Source organism: Coregonus lavaretus, assembly GCF_964263955.1.
Source record: "Coregonus lavaretus genome assembly, contig: HAP1_SCAFFOLD_250, whole genome shotgun sequence".
Taxonomy (NCBI): Eukaryota; Metazoa; Chordata; class Actinopteri; order Salmoniformes; family Salmonidae; genus Coregonus; species Coregonus lavaretus.
In genome coordinates, this window is record NW_028161097.1 from 300,726 (window position 1) to 318,468 (window position 17,743).

At 56.9% G+C, this 17,743-nt stretch overlaps 1 protein-coding gene across 1 annotated transcript in view; it reads left to right on the plus strand.

Moving 5' to 3' along the window:
• fam120c (family with sequence similarity 120 member C) overlaps nt 1–17,743 on the plus strand; it is a 123,971-nt gene that overhangs the window by 50,549 nt on the left and 55,679 nt on the right. The window lies entirely within an intron of this gene.

Consider the following 17,743-nt stretch of genomic DNA (forward strand, 5'->3'; position numbering starts at 1 on the left):
TACCCAGAGATATACCACATACTGACCAAGGTACCACAGACACAGAGGACTGATGTACCCAGAGATATACCACATACTGACCAAGGTACCACAGACACAGAGGACTGATGTACCCAGAGATATACCACATACTGACCAACATACCACAGACACAGAGGACTGATGTAACCAAAGATATACCACATACTGACCAAGGTACCACAGACACAGAGGACTGATGTACCCAGAGATATACCACATACTGACCAACGTACCACAGACACAGAGGACTGATGTACCCAGAGATATACCACATACTGACCAAGGTACCACAGACACAGAGGACTGATGTACCCAGAGATATACCACATACTGACCAAGGTACCACAGACACAGAGGACTGATGTACCCAGAGATATACCACATACTGACCAACGTACCACAGACACAGAGGACTGATGTACCCAGAGATATACCACATACTGACCAACATACCACAGACACAGAGGACTGATGTACCCAGAGATATACCACATACTGACCAACGTACCACAGACACAGAGGACTGATGTACCCAGAGATATACCACATACTGACCAACATACCACAGACACAGAGGACTGATGTACCCAGAGATATACCACATACTGACCAACATACCACAGACACAGAGGACTGATGTACCCAGAGATATACCACATACTGACCAACATACCACAGACACAGAGGATTGATACACCCAGAGATATACCACATACTGACCAACATACCACAGACACAGAGGACTGATGTACCCAGAGATATACCACATACTGACCAAGGTACCACAGACACAGAGGACTGATGTACCCAGAGATATACCACATACTGACCAACGTACCACAGACACAGAGGATTGATATACCCAGAGATATACCACATACTGACCAAGGTACCACAGACACAGAGGACTGATGTACCCAGAGATATACCACATACTGACCAAGGTACCACAGACACAGAGGATTGATATACCCAGAGATATACCACATACTGACCAAGGTACCACAGACACAGAGGATTGATATACCCAGAGATATACCACATACTGACCAAGGTACCACAGACACAGAGGACTGATGTACCCAGAGATATACCACATACTGACCAACATACCACAGACACAGAGGACTGATGTACCCAGAGATATACCACATACTGACCAACATACCACAGACACAGAGGACTGATGTACCCAGAGATATACCACATACTGACCAAGGTACCACAGACACAGAGGACTGATGTACCCAGAGATATACCACATACTGACCAACATACCACAGACACAGAGGACTGATGTACCCAGAGATATACCACATACTGACCAAGGTACCACAGACACAGAGGATTGATATACCCAGAGATATACCACATACTGACCAACATACCACAGACACAGAGGACTGATGTACCCAGAGATATACCACATACTGACCAAGGTACCACAGACACAGAGGATTGATATACCCAGAGATATACCACATACTGACCAACGTACCACAGACACAGAGGACTGATGTACCCAGAGATATACCACATACTGACCAAGGTACCACAGACACAGAGGACTGATGTACCCAGAGATATACCACATACTGACCAAGGTACCACAGACACAGAGGACTGATGTACCCAGAGATATACCACATACTGACCAACGTACCACAGACACAGAGGACTGATGTACCCAGAGATATACCACATACTGACCAACATACCACAGACACAGAGGACTGATGTACCCAGAGATATACCACATACTGACCAACATACCACAGACACAGAGGACTGATGTACCCAGAGATATACCACATACTGACCAAGGTACCACAGACACAGAGGACTGATTGCAGCATAGATACTGGAGGCTGCGTCTCTCGCATGGATAGGCAGACCATCCCATAAAAATGGATCTCTATAGGAGAAAGCCCTGCCTCCAACTGTTTGCTTAAAAATGATAGTAACAGTAAGGAGGCCTCTGTTTTGTGACCGTAGTGAACGTGTAGAAACAGTGCATTGGGAAAGTATTCAGACCCCTCAACTTTTTCCTGATTTTGTTACGTTTCAGCCTTATTCTAAAATTGATTAAATAGTTTTTTTCCCCCTCATCAATCTACACACAATACCCCATAATGACAAAGCAAAAACAGGATTGTAGAAACTTTAGCAAATGTATATAAAAAAAAAACTGAAATATCACATTTACTTAAGTATTCAGACCCTTTACTCAGTACTTTGCTTGGCACACCTGTATTTAGGGAGTTTCTCCCATTCTTCTCTGCAGATCCTCTCAAGCTCTGTCAGGTTGGATGGGGAGCGTCGCTGCACAGCTATTTTCAGGTCTCTCCAGAGATGTTAGATCGGGTTCAAGTCCAGGCTCTGGCCACTCAAGGACATTCAGCGACTTGTCCCGAAGCCACCCGTGCTTTGTCTTGGCTGTGTGCTTAGGGTTGTTGTCCTGTTGGAAGGTGAACCTTCGCCCCAGTCTGAGGTCCTGAGTGCTCTGGAGCAGCTTTTCATCAAGGATCTCTCTGTACTTTGCTCTGTACATACCTCTTAGGTTGCAGGATGGGGCTTGGGGGGGTGCATTAATGGGTGTTGGGCCTGTTGCTCTGCTCACGGCCTGGGCATGGGGCTTGGGGGGGTGCATTAATGGGTGTTGGGCCTGTTGCTCTGCTCACGGCCTGGGCATGGGGCTTGGGGGGGTGCATTAATGGGTGTTGGGCCTGTTGCTCTGCTCACGGCCTGGGCATGGGGCTTGGGGGGGTGCATTAATGGGTGTTGGGCCTGTTGCTCTGCTCACGGCCTTGGCATGGGGCTTGGGGGGGTGCATTAATGGGTGTTGGGCCTGTTGCTCTGCTCACGGCCTGGGCATGGGGCTTGGGGGGGTGCATTAATGGGTGTTGGGCCTGTTGCTCTGCTCACGGCCTGGGCATGGGGCTTGGGGGGGTGCATTAATGGGTGTTGGGCCTGTTGCTCTGCTCACGGCCTGGGCATGGGGCTTGGGGGGGTGCATTAATGGGTGTTGGGCCTGTTGCTCTGCTCACGGCCTGGGCATGGGGCTTGGGGGGGTGCATTAATGGGTGTTGGGCCTGTTGCTCTGCTCACGGCCTGGGCATGGGGCTTGGGGGGGTGCATTAATGGGTGTTGGGCCTGTTGCTCTGCTCACGGCCTGGGCATGGGGCTTGGGGGGGTGCATTAATGGGTGTTGGGCCTGTTGCTCTGCTCACGGCCTGGGCATGGGGCTTGGGGGGGTGCATTAATGGGTGTTGGGCCTGTTGCTCTGCTCACGGCCTGGGCATGGGGCTTGGGGGGGTGCATTAATGGGTGTTGGGCCTGTTGCTCTGCTCACGGCCTGGGCATATGTGTGGCTGTCATGTTGAGGTCCTTGCTGCTGCTGCGGCGGTGGGGGGGTGGGGCGCCTATATAGGGTGTGGGGTGGTCTTAGCTGGTTGGGGTGTGGCCAGGGTTTGTGTGGGGTGGTCTTAGCTGGTTGGGGTGTGGCCAGGGTTTGTGTGGGGTGGTCTTAGCTGGTTGGGGTGTGGCCAGGGTTTGTGTGGGGTGGTCTTAGCTGGTTGGGGTGTGGCCAGGGTTTGTGTGGGGTGGTCTTAGCTGGTTGGGGTGTGGCCAGGGTTTGTGTGGGGTGGTCTTAGCTGGTTGGGGTGTGGCCAGGGTTTGTGTGGGGTGGTCTTCGCTGGTTGGGGTGTGGCCAGGATTTGTGTGGGGTGGTCTTAGCTGGATTGGGGTGTGGCCAGGGTTTGTGTGGGGTGGTCTTAGCTGGTTGGGGTGTGGCCAGGGTTTGTGTGGGGTGGTCTTAGCTGGTTGGGGTGTGGCTGGTGATGCTGTGGTCTGGGTGTAGGTCCTCTTGGCGTGGGTTCTCTCGGTGCAGGTCCTTTGGGAGGGGGTCTTGCATGTCTGGGAGGGGGTCTCGCTGGTTTAGGTGGGGTGTCCTTTGTTCTGTTGCTCCTGTGTGAGGTGCTGGGGCTGCGGTTGAAGGTGACGTCCTTCAGGGTCCTGGCAAAGGTGAGGACTGCTGCCTTGTAGAGGTGGACCTGCTCGTAAAGGCTGTTCAAGTCCAGGGTGGAGTGGTGGGCCAGGTAGACATTAGGTTTTGAGGCACAGAGTTTAGACACTTTGTATTTGGGAAAAAGGTTATCTTGAATGTATTTGCCATTTGAGTCAATGAGGAGCACAACCTCTGGCCTTTGTGTGTCCTCAGTGGAGGTGTGGGGGTTGTCAGGAGAGCTATCGGGGGCTGACAACCCCGTCACTGCTGTTAGCTGTGCCATGTGTACCTCTCCCTCCTCCTTCACTGCTGTTAGCTGTGCCATGTGTTCCTCTCTCTCCTCCTTCACTGCTGTTAGCTGTGCCATGTGTTCCTCTCCCTCCTCCTTCACTGCTGTTAGCTGGGCCATGTGTTCCCCTCCCTCCTCCTTCACTGCTGTTAGCTGTGCCATGTGTTCCTCTCTCTCCTCCTTCACTGCTGTTAGCTGTGCCATGTGTTCCTCTCTCTCCTCCTTCACTGCTGTTAGCTGTGCCATGTGTTCCTCTCCCTCCTCCTTCACTGCTGTTAGCTGGGCCATGTGTTCCTCCTCCTTCACTGCTGTTAGCTGGGCCATGTGTTCCTCTCCCTCCTCCTTCACTGCTGTTAGCTGGTCCATGTGTTCCTCTCCCTCCTCCTTCACTGCTGTTAGCTGGGCCATGTGTTCCTCTCCCTCCTCCTTCACTGCTGTTAGCTGGGCCATGTGTTCCTCTCCCTCCTCCTTCACTGTTGTTAGCTGGGCCATGTGTTCCTCTCCCTCCTCCTTCACTGCTGTTAGCTGGGCCATGTGTTCCTCTCCCTCCTCCTTCACTGCTGTTAGCTGTGCCATGTGTTCCTCTCTCTCCTCCTTCACTGCTGTTAGCTGGGCCATGTGTTCCTCTCCCTCCTCCTTCACTGTTGTTAGCTGGGCCATGTGTTCCTCTCCCTCCTCCTTCACTGCTGTTAGCTGTGCCATGTGTTCCTCTCTCTCCTCCTTCACTGCTGTTAGCTGGGCCATGTGTTCCTCTCCCTCCTCCTTCACTGTTGTTAGCTGTGCCATGTGTTCCTCTCTCTCCTCCTTCACTGCTGTTAGCTGTGCCATGTGTTCCTCTCCCTCCTCCTTCACTGCTGTTAGCTGGGCCATGTGTTCCCCTCCCTCCTCCTTCACTGCTGTTAGCTGTGCCATGTGTTCCTCTCTCTCCTCCTTCACTGCTGTTAGCTGTGCCATGTGTTCCTCTCTCTCCTCCTTCACTGCTGTTAGCTGTGCCATGTGTTCCTCTCCCTCCTCCTTCACTGCTGTTAGCTGGGCCATGTGTTCCTCCTCCTTCACTGCTGTTAGCTGGGCCATGTGTTCCTCTCCCTCCTCCTTCACTGCTGTTAGCTGGTCCATGTGTTCCTCTCCCTCCTCCTTCACTGCTGTTAGCTGGGCCATGTGTTCCTCTCCCTCCTCCTTCACTGCTGTTAGCTGGGCCATGTGTTCCTCTCCCTCCTCCTTCACTGTTGTTAGCTGGGCCATGTGTTCCTCTCCCTCCTCCTTCACTGCTGTTAGCTGGGCCATGTGTTCCTCTCCCTCCTCCTTCACTGCTGTTAGCTGTGCCATGTGTTCCTCTCTCTCCTCCTTCACTGCTGTTAGCTGGGCCATGTGTTCCTCTCCCTCCTCCTTCACTGCTGTTAGCTGTGCCATGTGTTCCTCTCCCTCCTCATTGGTGGTGTTGAGCTGGTCTGTTTCAGTCCTCTGGGTACTGTAGGGGGGTGGTGTTGTGCTGGTCTGTTTCAGTCCTCTGGGTACTGTAGGGGGGGTGGTGTTGTGCTGGTCTGTTTCAGTCCTCTGGGTACTGTAGGGGGGGTGGTGTTGTGCTGGTCTGTTTCAGTCCTCTGGGTACTGTAGGGGGGGTGGTGTTGTGCTGGTCTGTTTCAGCCCTCTGGGTACTGTAGGGGGGGTGCTGGTCTGTTTCAGTCCTCTGGGTACTGTAGGGGGGGGGGTGTTGTGCTGGTCTGTTTCAGTCCTCTGGGTACTGTAGGGGGGGTGGTGTTGTGCTGGTCTGTTTCAGCCCTCTGGGTACTGTAGGGGGGGTGGTGGTCTGTTTCAGCCCTCTGGGTACTGTAGGGGGGGGGGGGGGGGTGTTGTTGTGCTGGTCTGTTTCAGCCCTCTGGGTACTGTAGGGGGGTGTTGTTGTGCTGGTCTGTTTCAGTCCTCTGGGTACTGTAGGGGGGGTGGTGTTGTGCTGGTCTGTTTCAGTCCTCTGGGTACTGTAGGGGGGGTGGTGTTGTGCTGGTCTGTTTCAGCCCTCTGGGTACTGTAGGGGGGGTGCTGGTCTGTTTCAGTCCTCTGGGTACTGTAGGGGGGGTGGTGTTGTGCTGGTCTGTTTCAGTCCTCTGGGTACTGTAGGGGGGGTGGTGTTGTGCTGGTCTGTTTCAGCCCTCTGGGTACTGTAGGGGGGGTGGTGGTCTGTTTCAGCCCTCTGGGTACTGTAGGGGGGGGGGGGGGTGTTGTTGTGCTGGTCTGTTTCAGCCCTCTGGGTACTGTAGGGGGGGGGGGGGGTGTTGTTGTGCTGGTCTGTTTCAGCCCTCTGGGTACTGTAGGGGGGGTGGTGTTGTGCTGGTCTGTTTCAGTCCTCTGGGTACTGTAGGGGGGGGTGGTGTTGTGCTGGTCTGTTTCAGCCCTCTGGGTACTGTAGGGGGGGGGGGGGGGTGCTGGTCTGTTTCAGCCCTCTGGGTACTGTAGGGGGGTGGTGTTGTGCTGGTCTGTTTCAGCCCTCTGGGTACTGTAGGGGGGGTGGTGGTCTGTTTCAGCCCTCTGGGTACTGTAGGGGGGGGGGGGTGTTGTTGTGCTGGTCTGTTTCAGCCCTCTGGGTACTGTAGTGGGGGGGAGGGGTGGTGTTGTGCTGGTCTGTTTCAGCCCAATGGGTACTGTAGGGGGGGTGGTGTTGTGCTGGTCTGTTTCAGCCCTCTGGGTACTGTAGGGGGTGGTGTGGTGCTGGTCTGTTTCAGCCCTCTGGGTACTGTAGGGGGGGGGGGGGGGGGGTGGTGTTGTGCTGGTCTGTTTCAGCCCTCTGGGTACTGTAGGGGGGGGGGGGGGGGGGGTGTTGTGCTGGTCTGTTTCAGCCCTCTGGGTACTGTAGGGGTGGGCGGGGGGGGGTGGTGTTGTGCTGGTCTGTTTCAGTCCTCTGGGTACTGTAGGGGGGTGGTGTTGTGCTGGTCTGTTTCAGTCCTCTGGGTACTGTAGGGGGGGTGGTGTTGAGCTGGTCTGTTTCAGTCCTCTGGGTACTGTAGGGGGGTGGTGTTGTGCTGGTCTGTTTCAGTCCTCTGGGTACTGTAGGGGGGGTGGTGTTGTGCTGGTCTGTTTCAGTCCTCTGGGTACTGTAGGGGGGGTGGTGTTGTGCTGGTCTGTTTCAGTCCTCTGGGTACTGTAGGGGGGGTGGTGTTGTGCTGGTCTGTTTCAGCCCTCTGGGTACTGTAGGGGGGGTGCTGGTCTGTTTCAGTCCTCTGGGTACTGTAGGGGGGGGGGTGTTGTGCTGGTCTGTTTCAGTCCTCTGGGTACTGTAGGGGGGGTGGTGTTGTGCTGGTCTGTTTCAGCCCTCTGGGTACTGTAGGGGGGGTGGTGGTCTGTTTCAGCCCTCTGGGTACTGTAGGGGGGGGGGGGGGGGGTGTTGTTGTGCTGGTCTGTTTCAGCCCTCTGGGTACTGTAGGGGGGTGTTGTTGTGCTGGTCTGTTTCAGTCCTCTGGGTACTGTAGGGGGGGTGGTGTTGTGCTGGTCTGTTTCAGTCCTCTGGGTACTGTAGGGGGGGTGGTGTTGTGCTGGTCTGTTTCAGCCCTCTGGGTACTGTAGGGGGGTGCTGGTCTGTTTCAGTCCTCTGGGTACTGTAGGGGGGGTGGTGTTGTGCTGGTCTGTTTCAGTCCTCTGGGTACTGTAGGGGGGTGGTGTTGTGCTGGTCTGTTTCAGCCCTCTGGGTACTGTAGGGGGGGTGGTGGTCTGTTTCAGCCCTCTGGGTACTGTAGGGGGGGGGGGGGGTGTTGTTGTGCTGGTCTGTTTCAGCCCTCTGGGTACTGTAGGGGGGGGGGGGGGTGTTGTTGTGCTGGTCTGTTTCAGCCCTCTGGGTACTGTAGGGGGGGTGGTGTTGTGCTGGTCTGTTTCAGTCCTCTGGGTACTGTAGGGGGGGGTGGTGTTGTGCTGGTCTGTTTCAGCCCTCTGGGTACTGTAGGGGGGGGGGGGGGGTGCTGGTCTGTTTCAGCCCTCTGGGTACTGTAGGGGGGTGGTGTTGTGCTGGTCTGTTTCAGCCCTCTGGGTACTGTAGGGGGGGTGGTGGTCTGTTTCAGCCCTCTGGGTACTGTAGGGGGGGGGGGGTGTTGTTGTGCTGGTCTGTTTCAGCCCTCTGGGTACTGTAGTGGGGGGGAGGGGTGGTGTTGTGCTGGTCTGTTTCAGCCCAATGGGTACTGTAGGGGGGGTGGTGTTGTGCTGGTCTGTTTCAGCCCTCTGGGTACTGTAGGGGGGTGGTGTGGTGCTGGTCTGTTTCAGCCCTCTGGGTACTGTAGGGGGGGGGGGGGGGGGGGTGGTGTTGTGCTGGTCTGTTTCAGCCCTCTGGGTACTGTAGGGGGGGGGGGGGGGGGGGTGTTGTGCTGGTCTGTTTCAGCCCTCTGGGTACTGTAGGGGTGGGCGGGGGGGGGTGGTGTTGTGCTGGTCTGTTTCAGCCCTCTGGGTACTGTAGGGGGGGGGGGGGGGGGGGTGGTGTTGTGCTGGTCTGTTTCAGCCCTCTGGGTACTGTAGGGGGGGGGGGGGGGGGTGGTGTTGTGCTGGTCTGTTTCAGCCCTCTGGGTACTGTAGGGGGGGGGGGGGGGGGGGGGTGGTGTTGTGCTGGTCTGTTTCAGTCCTCTGGGTACTGTAGGGGGGTGGTGTTGTGCTGGTCTGTTTCAGCCCTCTGGGTACTGTAGGGGGGTGGTGTTGTGCTGGTCTGTTTCAGCCCTCTGGGTACTGTAGGGGGGGGTGGTGTGGTGGTCTGTTTCAGCCCTCTGGGTACTGTAGGGGGGGGGGGGGTGGTGTTGTGCTGGTCTGTTTCAGCCCTCTGGGTACTGTAGGGGGGGGGGGTGTTGTTGTGCTGGTCTGTTTCAGCCCTCTGGGTACTGTAGGGGGGGTGTTGTTGTGCTGGTCTGTTTCAGCCCTCTGGGTACTGTAGGGGGGTGGTGTTGTGCTGGTCTGTTTCAGCCCTCTGGGTACTGTAGGGGGGGGTGTTGTTGTGCTGGTCTGTTTCAGCCCTCTGGGTACTGTAGGGGGGGTGGTGTGGTGCTGGTCTGTTTCAGCCCTCTGGGTACTGTAGGGGGGGGTCTGTTTCAGCCCTCTGGGTACTGTAGGGGGGGGTCTGTTTCAGCCCTCTGGGTACTGTAGGGGGGTGGTGTGGTGCTGGTCTGTTTCAGCCCTCTGGGTACTGTAGGGGGGGGTCTGTTTCAGCCCTCTGGGTACTGTAGGGGGGGGTCTGTTTCAGCCCTCTGGGTACTGTAGGGGGGGTCTGTTTCAGCCCTCTGGGTACTGTAGGGGGGGGTCTGTTTCAGCCCTCTGGGTACTGTAGGGGGGGGTCTGTTTCAGCCCTCTGGGTACATACATTTACATTTTAGTCATTTAGCAGACGCTCTTAACCAGAGCGACTTACAGGAGCAATTAGGGTTAAGTGCCTTGCTCAAGGGCACATTAACGTCATTTAGCAGACGCTCTTAGCCAGAGCGACTCACAAATTGGTGCGTTCACCCTATAGCCAGTGGGATAACCACTTTACAATTTGGGGGGTCTGTAGGGGGGGGTCTGTTTCAGCCCTCTGGGTACTGTAGGGGGGGGTCTGTTTCAGCCCTCTGGGTACTGTAGGGGGGGGTGGTGTTGTGCTGGTCTGGTCTGTGGGTCTGTTCTGTCTGGAGTGTGTGGACCAGCTCTCTGAGCTCCACCATCTCTCTCCAGCTCTGTGAATGTATCCCTCTCAATGATGGAGGAGCAGTGCAGTTGTGGGACCTGGGTGTGTTCAGTGCTGGGGGGTGACTATCCTCGTCTGCAAGACAGATGGGGGAGTCGTCATATATAGAGAGAGAGTTTTTCCTGCTGTGCTCTCTCTTCCATCCCGTAAAAGTCCTGCTGGAGCTGCATGAGGAGGCCCTGCACCATTACTGCCCCAGACTGGAACTGCATGAGGAGGCCCTGCACCATTACTGCCCCAGACTGGAGCTGCATGAGGAGGCCCTGCACCATTACGGTCCCAGACTGGAGCTGCGTGAGGAGGCCCTGCACCATTACGGTCCCAGACTGGTCCTGTTGGAACTGCATGAGGAGGCCCTGCACCATTACTGCCCCAGACTGGTCCTGCTGGAACTGCATGAGGAGGCCCTGCACCATTACGGCCCCAGACTGGACCTGCATGAGGAGGCCCTGCACCATTACGGTCCCAGACTGGTCCTGCTGGACCTGCATGAGGAGGCCCTGCACCATTACTGCCCCAGACTGGAACTGCATGAGGAGGCCCTGCACCATTACTGCCCCAGACTGGTCCTGCTGGAACTGCATGAGGAGGCCCTGCACCATTACGGTCCCAGACTGGTCCTGCTGGACCTGCATGAGGAGGCCCTGCACCATTACTGCCCCAGACTGGAACTGCATGAGGAGGCCCTGCACCATTACTGCCCCAGACTGGTCCTGCTGGAACTGCATGAGGAGGCCCTGCACCATTACGGTCCCAGACTGGTCCTGCTGGACCTGCATGAGGAGGCCCTGCACCATTACTGCCCCAGACTGGAGCTGCATGAGGAGGCCCTGCACCATTACTGCCCCAGACTGGAGCTGCATGAGGAGGCCCTGCACCATTACTGCCCCAGACTGGAGCTGCTGGAACTGCATGAGGAGGCCCTGCACCATTACTGCCCCAGACTGGTCCTGCTGGAACTGCATGAGGAGGCCCTGCACCATTACTGCCCCAGACTGGAGCTGCATGAGGAGGCCCTGCACCATTACTGCCCCAGACTGGTCCTGCACGAGGAGGCCCTGCACCATTACTGCCCCAGACTGGTCCTGCACGAGGAGGCCCTGCACCATTACGGTCCCAGACTGGAGCTGCATGAGGAGGCCCTGCACCATTACGGTCCCAGACTGGTCCTGTTGGAACTGCATGAGGAGGCCCTGCACCATTACTGCCCCAGACTGGACCTGCTGGAGCTGCATGAGGAGGCCCTGCACCATTACGGCCCCAGACTGGTCCTGGTCCTCTCTCCTCTGCTCTTGTCCTTCTAGACCTGTCTGCTGCCTTTGATACTGTGAACCATCAGATCCTCCTCTCCACCCTCTCCGAGATGGGCATCTCCGGCGCGGCTCACTCCTGGATTGCGTCCTACCTGACCGGTCGCTCCTACCAAGTGGCGTGGCGGGAAGCTGTCTCCGCACCACGTGCTCTCACCACTGGTGTCCCCCAGGGATCGGTTCTGGGCCCTCTCCTTTTCTCCCTATACACCAAGTCACTTGGCTCTGTCATATCCTCACATGGTCTCTCCTATCATTGCTACGCTGACGATACACAACTAATCTTCTCCTTTCCCCCTTCTGATAACCAGGTGGCGAATCGCATCTCTGCATGTCTGGCAGACATATCAGTATGGATGACGGATCACCACCTCAAGCTGAACCCTGGCAAGACGGAGCTGCTCTTCCTCCCGGGGAAGGACTGCCCGTTCCATGATCTCGCCATCACGGTTGACAACTCCGCTGTGTCCTCCTCCCAGAGTGCGAAGAGCCTAGGCGTGACCCTGGACAACACCCTGTCGTTCTCCGCCAACATCAAGGCGGTGACCCGCTCCTGCAGGTTCATGCTCTACAACATTCGGAGAGTGCGACCCTGCCTTACACAGGAAGCGGCGCAGGTCCTGGTCCAGGCACTCGTCATCTCCCGTCTGGACTACTGCAACTCGCTGTTGGCTGGGCTCCCTGCCTGTGCCACTAAACCCCTACAACTCATCCAGAATCCCGCAGCCCGTCTGGTGTTCAACCTTCCCAAGTTCTCTCACGTCACCCCCCTCCTCCGCACACTCCACTGGCTTCCAGTTGAAGCTCGCATCCGCTACAAGACCATGCTGCTTGCCTATGGAGCAGTGAGGGGAACGGCACCTCTGTACCTTCAGGCTCTGATCAGTCCCTACACCCAAACGAGGACATTGCGTTCATCCACCTCTGGCCTACTGGCTCCCCTTCCTCTGCGGAAGCACAGCTCCCGCTCAGCCCAGTCAAAACTGTTCGCTGCTCTGGCACCCCAATGGTGGAACAAGCTCCCTCACGACGCCAGGACAGCGGAGTCACTCACCACCTTCCGGAGACATTTGAAACCCCACCTCTTTAAGGAATACCTGGGATAGGATAAAGTATTCCTTCTAACCCCCCCCCCCCCCCCAAATTGTAAAGTGGTTATCCCACTGGCTATAGGGTGAACGCACCAATTTGTGAGTCGCTCTGGCTAAGAGCGTCTGCTAAATGACGTTAATGTGCCCTTGAGCAAGGCACTTAACCCTAATTGCTCCTGTAAGTCGCTCTGGTTAAGAGCGTCTGCTAAATGACTAAAATGTAAAATGTAAATGTCCTGCTGGACCTGCATGAGGAGGCCCTGCACCATTACTGCCCCAGACTGGAACTGCATGAGGAGGCCCTGCACCATTACTGCCCCAGACTGGTCCTGCTGGAACTGCATGAGGAGGCCCTGCACCATTACTGCCCCAGACTGGTCCTGATGGACCTGCATGAGGAGGCCCTGCACCATTACTGCCCCAGACTGGAACTGCATGAGGAGGCCCTGCACCATTACGGCCCCAGACTGGTCCTGCTGGAACTGCATGAGGAGGCCCTGCACCATTACGGTCCCAGACTGGAACTGCATGAGGAGGCCCTGCACCATTACTGCCCCAGACTGGAACTGCATGAGGAGGCCCTGCACCATTACGGCCCCAGACTGGTCCTGCTGGAACTGCATGAGGAGGCCCTGCACCATTACGGTCCCAGACTGGACCTGCATGAGGAGGCCCTGCACCATTACTGCCCCAGACTGGAGCTGCATGAGGAGGCCCTGCACCATTACTGCCCCAGACTGGAACTGCATGAGGAGGCCCTGCACCATTACTGCCCCAGACTGGAGCTGCATGAGGAGGCCCTGCACCATTACTGCCCCAGACTGGACCTGCATGAGGAGGCCCTGCACCATTACTGCCCCAGACTGGACCTGCATGAGGAGGCCCTGCACCATTACTGCCCCAGACTGGAGCTGCATGAGGAGGCCCTGCACCATTACTGCCCCAGACTGGACCTGCATGAGGAGGCCCTGCACCATTACTGCCCCAGACTGGTCCTGTTGGAACTGCATGAGGAGGCCCTGCACCATTACTGTCCCAGACTGGAGCTGCATGAGGATGCCCTGCACCATTACTGCCCCAGACTGGTCCTGCTGGACCTGCATGAGGAGGCCCTGCACCATTACTGCCCCAGACTGGAACTGCATGAGGAGGCCCTGCACCATTACTGCCCCAGACTGGTCCTGCTGGAACTGCATGAGGAGGCCCTGCACCATTACGGTCCCAGACTGGTCCTGCTGGAACTGCATGAGGAGGCCCTGCACCATTACGGTCCTGCTGGAACTGCATGAGGAGGCCCTGCACCATTACTGCCCCAGACTGGAGCTGCATGAGGAGGCCCTGCACCATTACGGCCCCAGACTGGACCTGCATGAGGAGGCCCTGCACCATTACTGCCCCAGACTGGTCCTGCTGGAACTGCATGAGGAGGCCCTGCACCATTACTGCCCCAGACTGGAACTGCATGAGGAGGCCCTGCACCATTACTGCCGCAGACTGGTCCTGCTGGAACTGCATGAGGAGGCCCTGCACCATTACGGTCCCAGACTGGTCCTGCTGGACCTGCATGAGGAGGCCCTGCACCATTACTGCCCCAGACTGGAACTGCATGAGGAGGCCCTGCACCATTACTGCCCCAGACTGGAGCTGCATGAGGAGGCCCTGCACCATTACTGCCCCAGACTGGAACTGCATGAGGAGGCCCTGCACCATTACGGTCCCAGACTGGTCCTGCTGGAGCTGCATGAGGAGGCCCTGCACCATTACTACCCCAGACTGGAGCTGCATGAGGAGGCCCTGCACCATTACTGCCCCAGACTGGAACTGCATGAGGAGGCCCTGCACCATTACGATCCCAGACTGGTCCTGTTGGAACTGCATGAGGAGGCCCTGCACCATTACTGCCCCAGACTGGTCCTGCATGAGGAGGCCCTGCACCATTACTGCCCCAGACTGGAGCTGCATGAGGAGGCCCTGCACCATTACTGCCCCAGACTGGTCCTGCTGGAACTGCATGAGGAGGCCCTGCACCATTACTGCCCCAGACTGGTCCTGCTGGACCTGCATGAGGAGGCCCTGCACCATTACGGTCCCAGACTGGAGCTGCATGAGGAGGCCCTGCACCATTACTGCCCCAGACTGGAGCTGCATGAGGAGGCCCTGCACCATTACTGCCCCAGACTGGAGCTGCATGAGGAGGCCCTGCACCATTACTGCCCCAGACTGGTCCTGCATGAGGAGGCCCTGCACCATTACTGCCCCAGACTGGTCCTGCATGAGGAGGCCCTGCACCATTACTGCCCCAGACTGGAACTGCATGAGGAGGCCCTGCACCATTACGGTCCCAGACTGGAGCTGCATGAGGAGGCCCTGCACCATTACTGCCCCAGACTGGAACTGCATGAGGAGGCCCTGCACCATTACTGCCCCAGACTGGAGCTGCATGAGGAGGCCCTGCACCATTACGGTCCCAGACTGGAGCTGCATGAGGAGGCCCTGCACCATTACGGTCCCAGACTGGTCCTGTTGGAACTGCATGAGGAGGCCCTGCACCATTACTGTCCCAGACTGGAGCTGCATGAGGATGCCCTGCACCATTACTGCCCCAGACTGGTCCTGCTGGACCTGCATGAGGAGGCCCTGCACCATTACTGCCCCAGACTGGAACTGCATGAGGAGGCCCTGCACCATTACTGCCCCAGACTGGTCCTGCTGGAACTGCATGAGGAGGCCCTGCACCATTACGGTCCCAGACTGGTCCTGCTGGAACTGCATGAGGAGGCCCTGCACCATTACGGTCCTGCTGGAACTGCATGAGGAGGCCCTGCACCATTACTGCCCCAGACTGGAGCTGCATGAGGAGGCCCTGCACCATTACGGCCCCAGACTGGACCTGCATGAGGAGGCCCTGCACCATTACGGTCCCAGACTGGAGCTGCATGAGGAGGCCCTGCACCATTACGGTCCCAGACTGGTCCTGCTGGAACTGCATGAGGAGGCCCTGCACCATTACTGTCCCAGACTGGAGCTGCATGAGGAGACCCTGCACCATTACTGCCCCAGACTGGAGCTGCATGAGGAGGCCCTGCACCATTACTGCCGCAGACTGGAGCTGCATGAGGAGGCCCTGCACCATTACTGTCCCAGACTGGTCCTGCTGGAACTGCATGAGGAGGCCCTGCACCATTACGGTCCCAGACTGGTCCTGCTGGACCTGCATGAGGAGGCCCTGCACCATTACTGCCCCAGACTGGAACTGCATGAGGAGGCCCTGCACCATTACTGCCCCAGACTGGAGCTGCATGAGGAGGCCCTGCACCATTACTGCCCCAGACTGGAACTGCATGAGGAGGCCCTGCACCATTACGGTCCCAGACTGGTCCTGCTGGAGCTGCATGAGGAGGCCCTGCACCATTACTGCCCCAGACTGGAGCTGCATGAGGAGGCCCTGCACCATTACTGCCCCAGACTGGAGCTGCATGAGGAGGCCCTGCACCATTACTGCCCCAGACTGGAACTGCATGAGGAGGCCCTGCACCATTACGATCCCAGACTGGTCCTGTTGGAACTGCATGAGGAGGCCCTGCACCATTACTGCCCCAGACTGGTCCTGCATGAGGAGGCCCTGCACCATTACTGCCCCAGACTGGAGCTGCATGAGGAAGCCCTGCACCATTACTGCCCCAGACTGGTCCTGCATGAGGAGGCCCTGCACCATTACTGCCCCAGACTGGTCCTGCATGAGGAGGCCCTGCACCATTACTGCCCCAGACTGGAGCTGCATGAGGAGGCCCTGCACCATTACGGTCCCAGACTGGAGCTGCATGAGGAGGCCCTGCACCATTACTGCCCCAGACTGGAGCTGCATGAGGAGGCCCTGCACCATTACTGCCCCAGACTGGAGCTGCATGAGGAGGCCCTGCACCATTACTGCCCCAGACTGGACCTGCATGAGGAGGCCCTGCACCATTACTGCCCCAGACTTGTACACATTGACAGAGGTTGTTTCAATTTCCTCAATGTCTATTATTCTGAGTTTCCACCCTGGGCCAATACCCTGTCTCTCGACATAGGGGTAGTGTGCTCTTATAGCACTGTGTCATGCCAGGGGATGGTCTGTGTGGAAAATTAAGTTGCTTACGTTCCCCTCCTTGTAGCAGTCAGCAAATAGTGTCTCTGGATTGTCCTTGAGGAGCTTCTTTTTGTACTTATTCTGTGCAGTGTAATTTTTAATATCCAAGGTCTACTGTGATGACATCTGCACAGGGGTCTTCAAAGGCCCTCTGCATTTGGGTGGGGGGGAGGCCGTGAAACCCTGCTGCCGTTGTTAGGCTCAAGAGTTTTCACACATCACACTTCCGTGCTAAATTAAGTTGCAGCCAGGTCTGTTCTGTCCAGCCAGGTCTGTTCTGTCCAGCCAGGTCTGTTCTGTCCAGTCAGGTCTGTTCTGGCCTAGCAGACAGGTCTGTTCTGTCCAGCCAGGTCTGTTCTGGCCTAGCAGACAGGTCTGTTCTGTCCAGCCAGGTCTGTTCTGTCCAGCCAGGTCTGTTCTGTCCAGCCAGGTCTGTTCTGTCCTAGCAGCCAGGTCTGTTCTGTCCTAGCAGCCAGGTCTGTTCTGTCCTAGCAGCCAGGTCTGTTCTGTCTAGCCAGGTCTGTTCTGTCCAGCCAGGTCTGTTCTGTCTAGCCAGGTCTGTTCTGTCCAGCCAGGTCTGTTCTGTCCTAGCAGCCAGGTCTGTTCTGTCCTAGCAGCCAGGTCTGTTCTGTCCTAGCAGCCAGGTCTGTTCTGTCCAGCCAGGTCTGTTCTGTCCTAGCAGCCAGGTCTGTTCTGTCCTAGCAGCCAGGTCTGTTCTGTCCTAGCAGCCAGGTCTGTTCTGTCCAGCCAGGTCTGTTCTGTCCTAGCAGCCAGGTCTGTTCTGTCCAGCCAGGTCTGTTCTGTCCAGCCAGGTCTGTTCTGTCCAGCCAGGTCTGTTCTGTCCTAGCAGACAGGTCTGTTCTGTCCAGACAGGTCTGTTCTGGCCTAGCAGACAGGTCTGTTCTGTCCAGTCAGGTCTGTTCTGTCCAGACAGGTCTGTTCTGTCCAGACAGGTCTGTTCTGTCCTAGCAGACAGGTCTGTTCTGTCCTAGCAGACAGGTCTGTTCTGTCCTAGCAGACAGGTCTGTTCTGTCCTAGCAGACAGGTCTGTTCTGTCCTAGCAGCCAGGTCTGTTCTGTCCAGTCAGGTCTGTTCTGTCCTAGCAGACAGGTCTGTTCTGTCCTAGCAGACAGGTCTGTTCTGTCCTAGCAGACAGGTCTGTTCTGTCCTAGCAGCCAGGTCTGTTCTGTCCAGCCAGGTCTGTTCTGTCCTAGCAG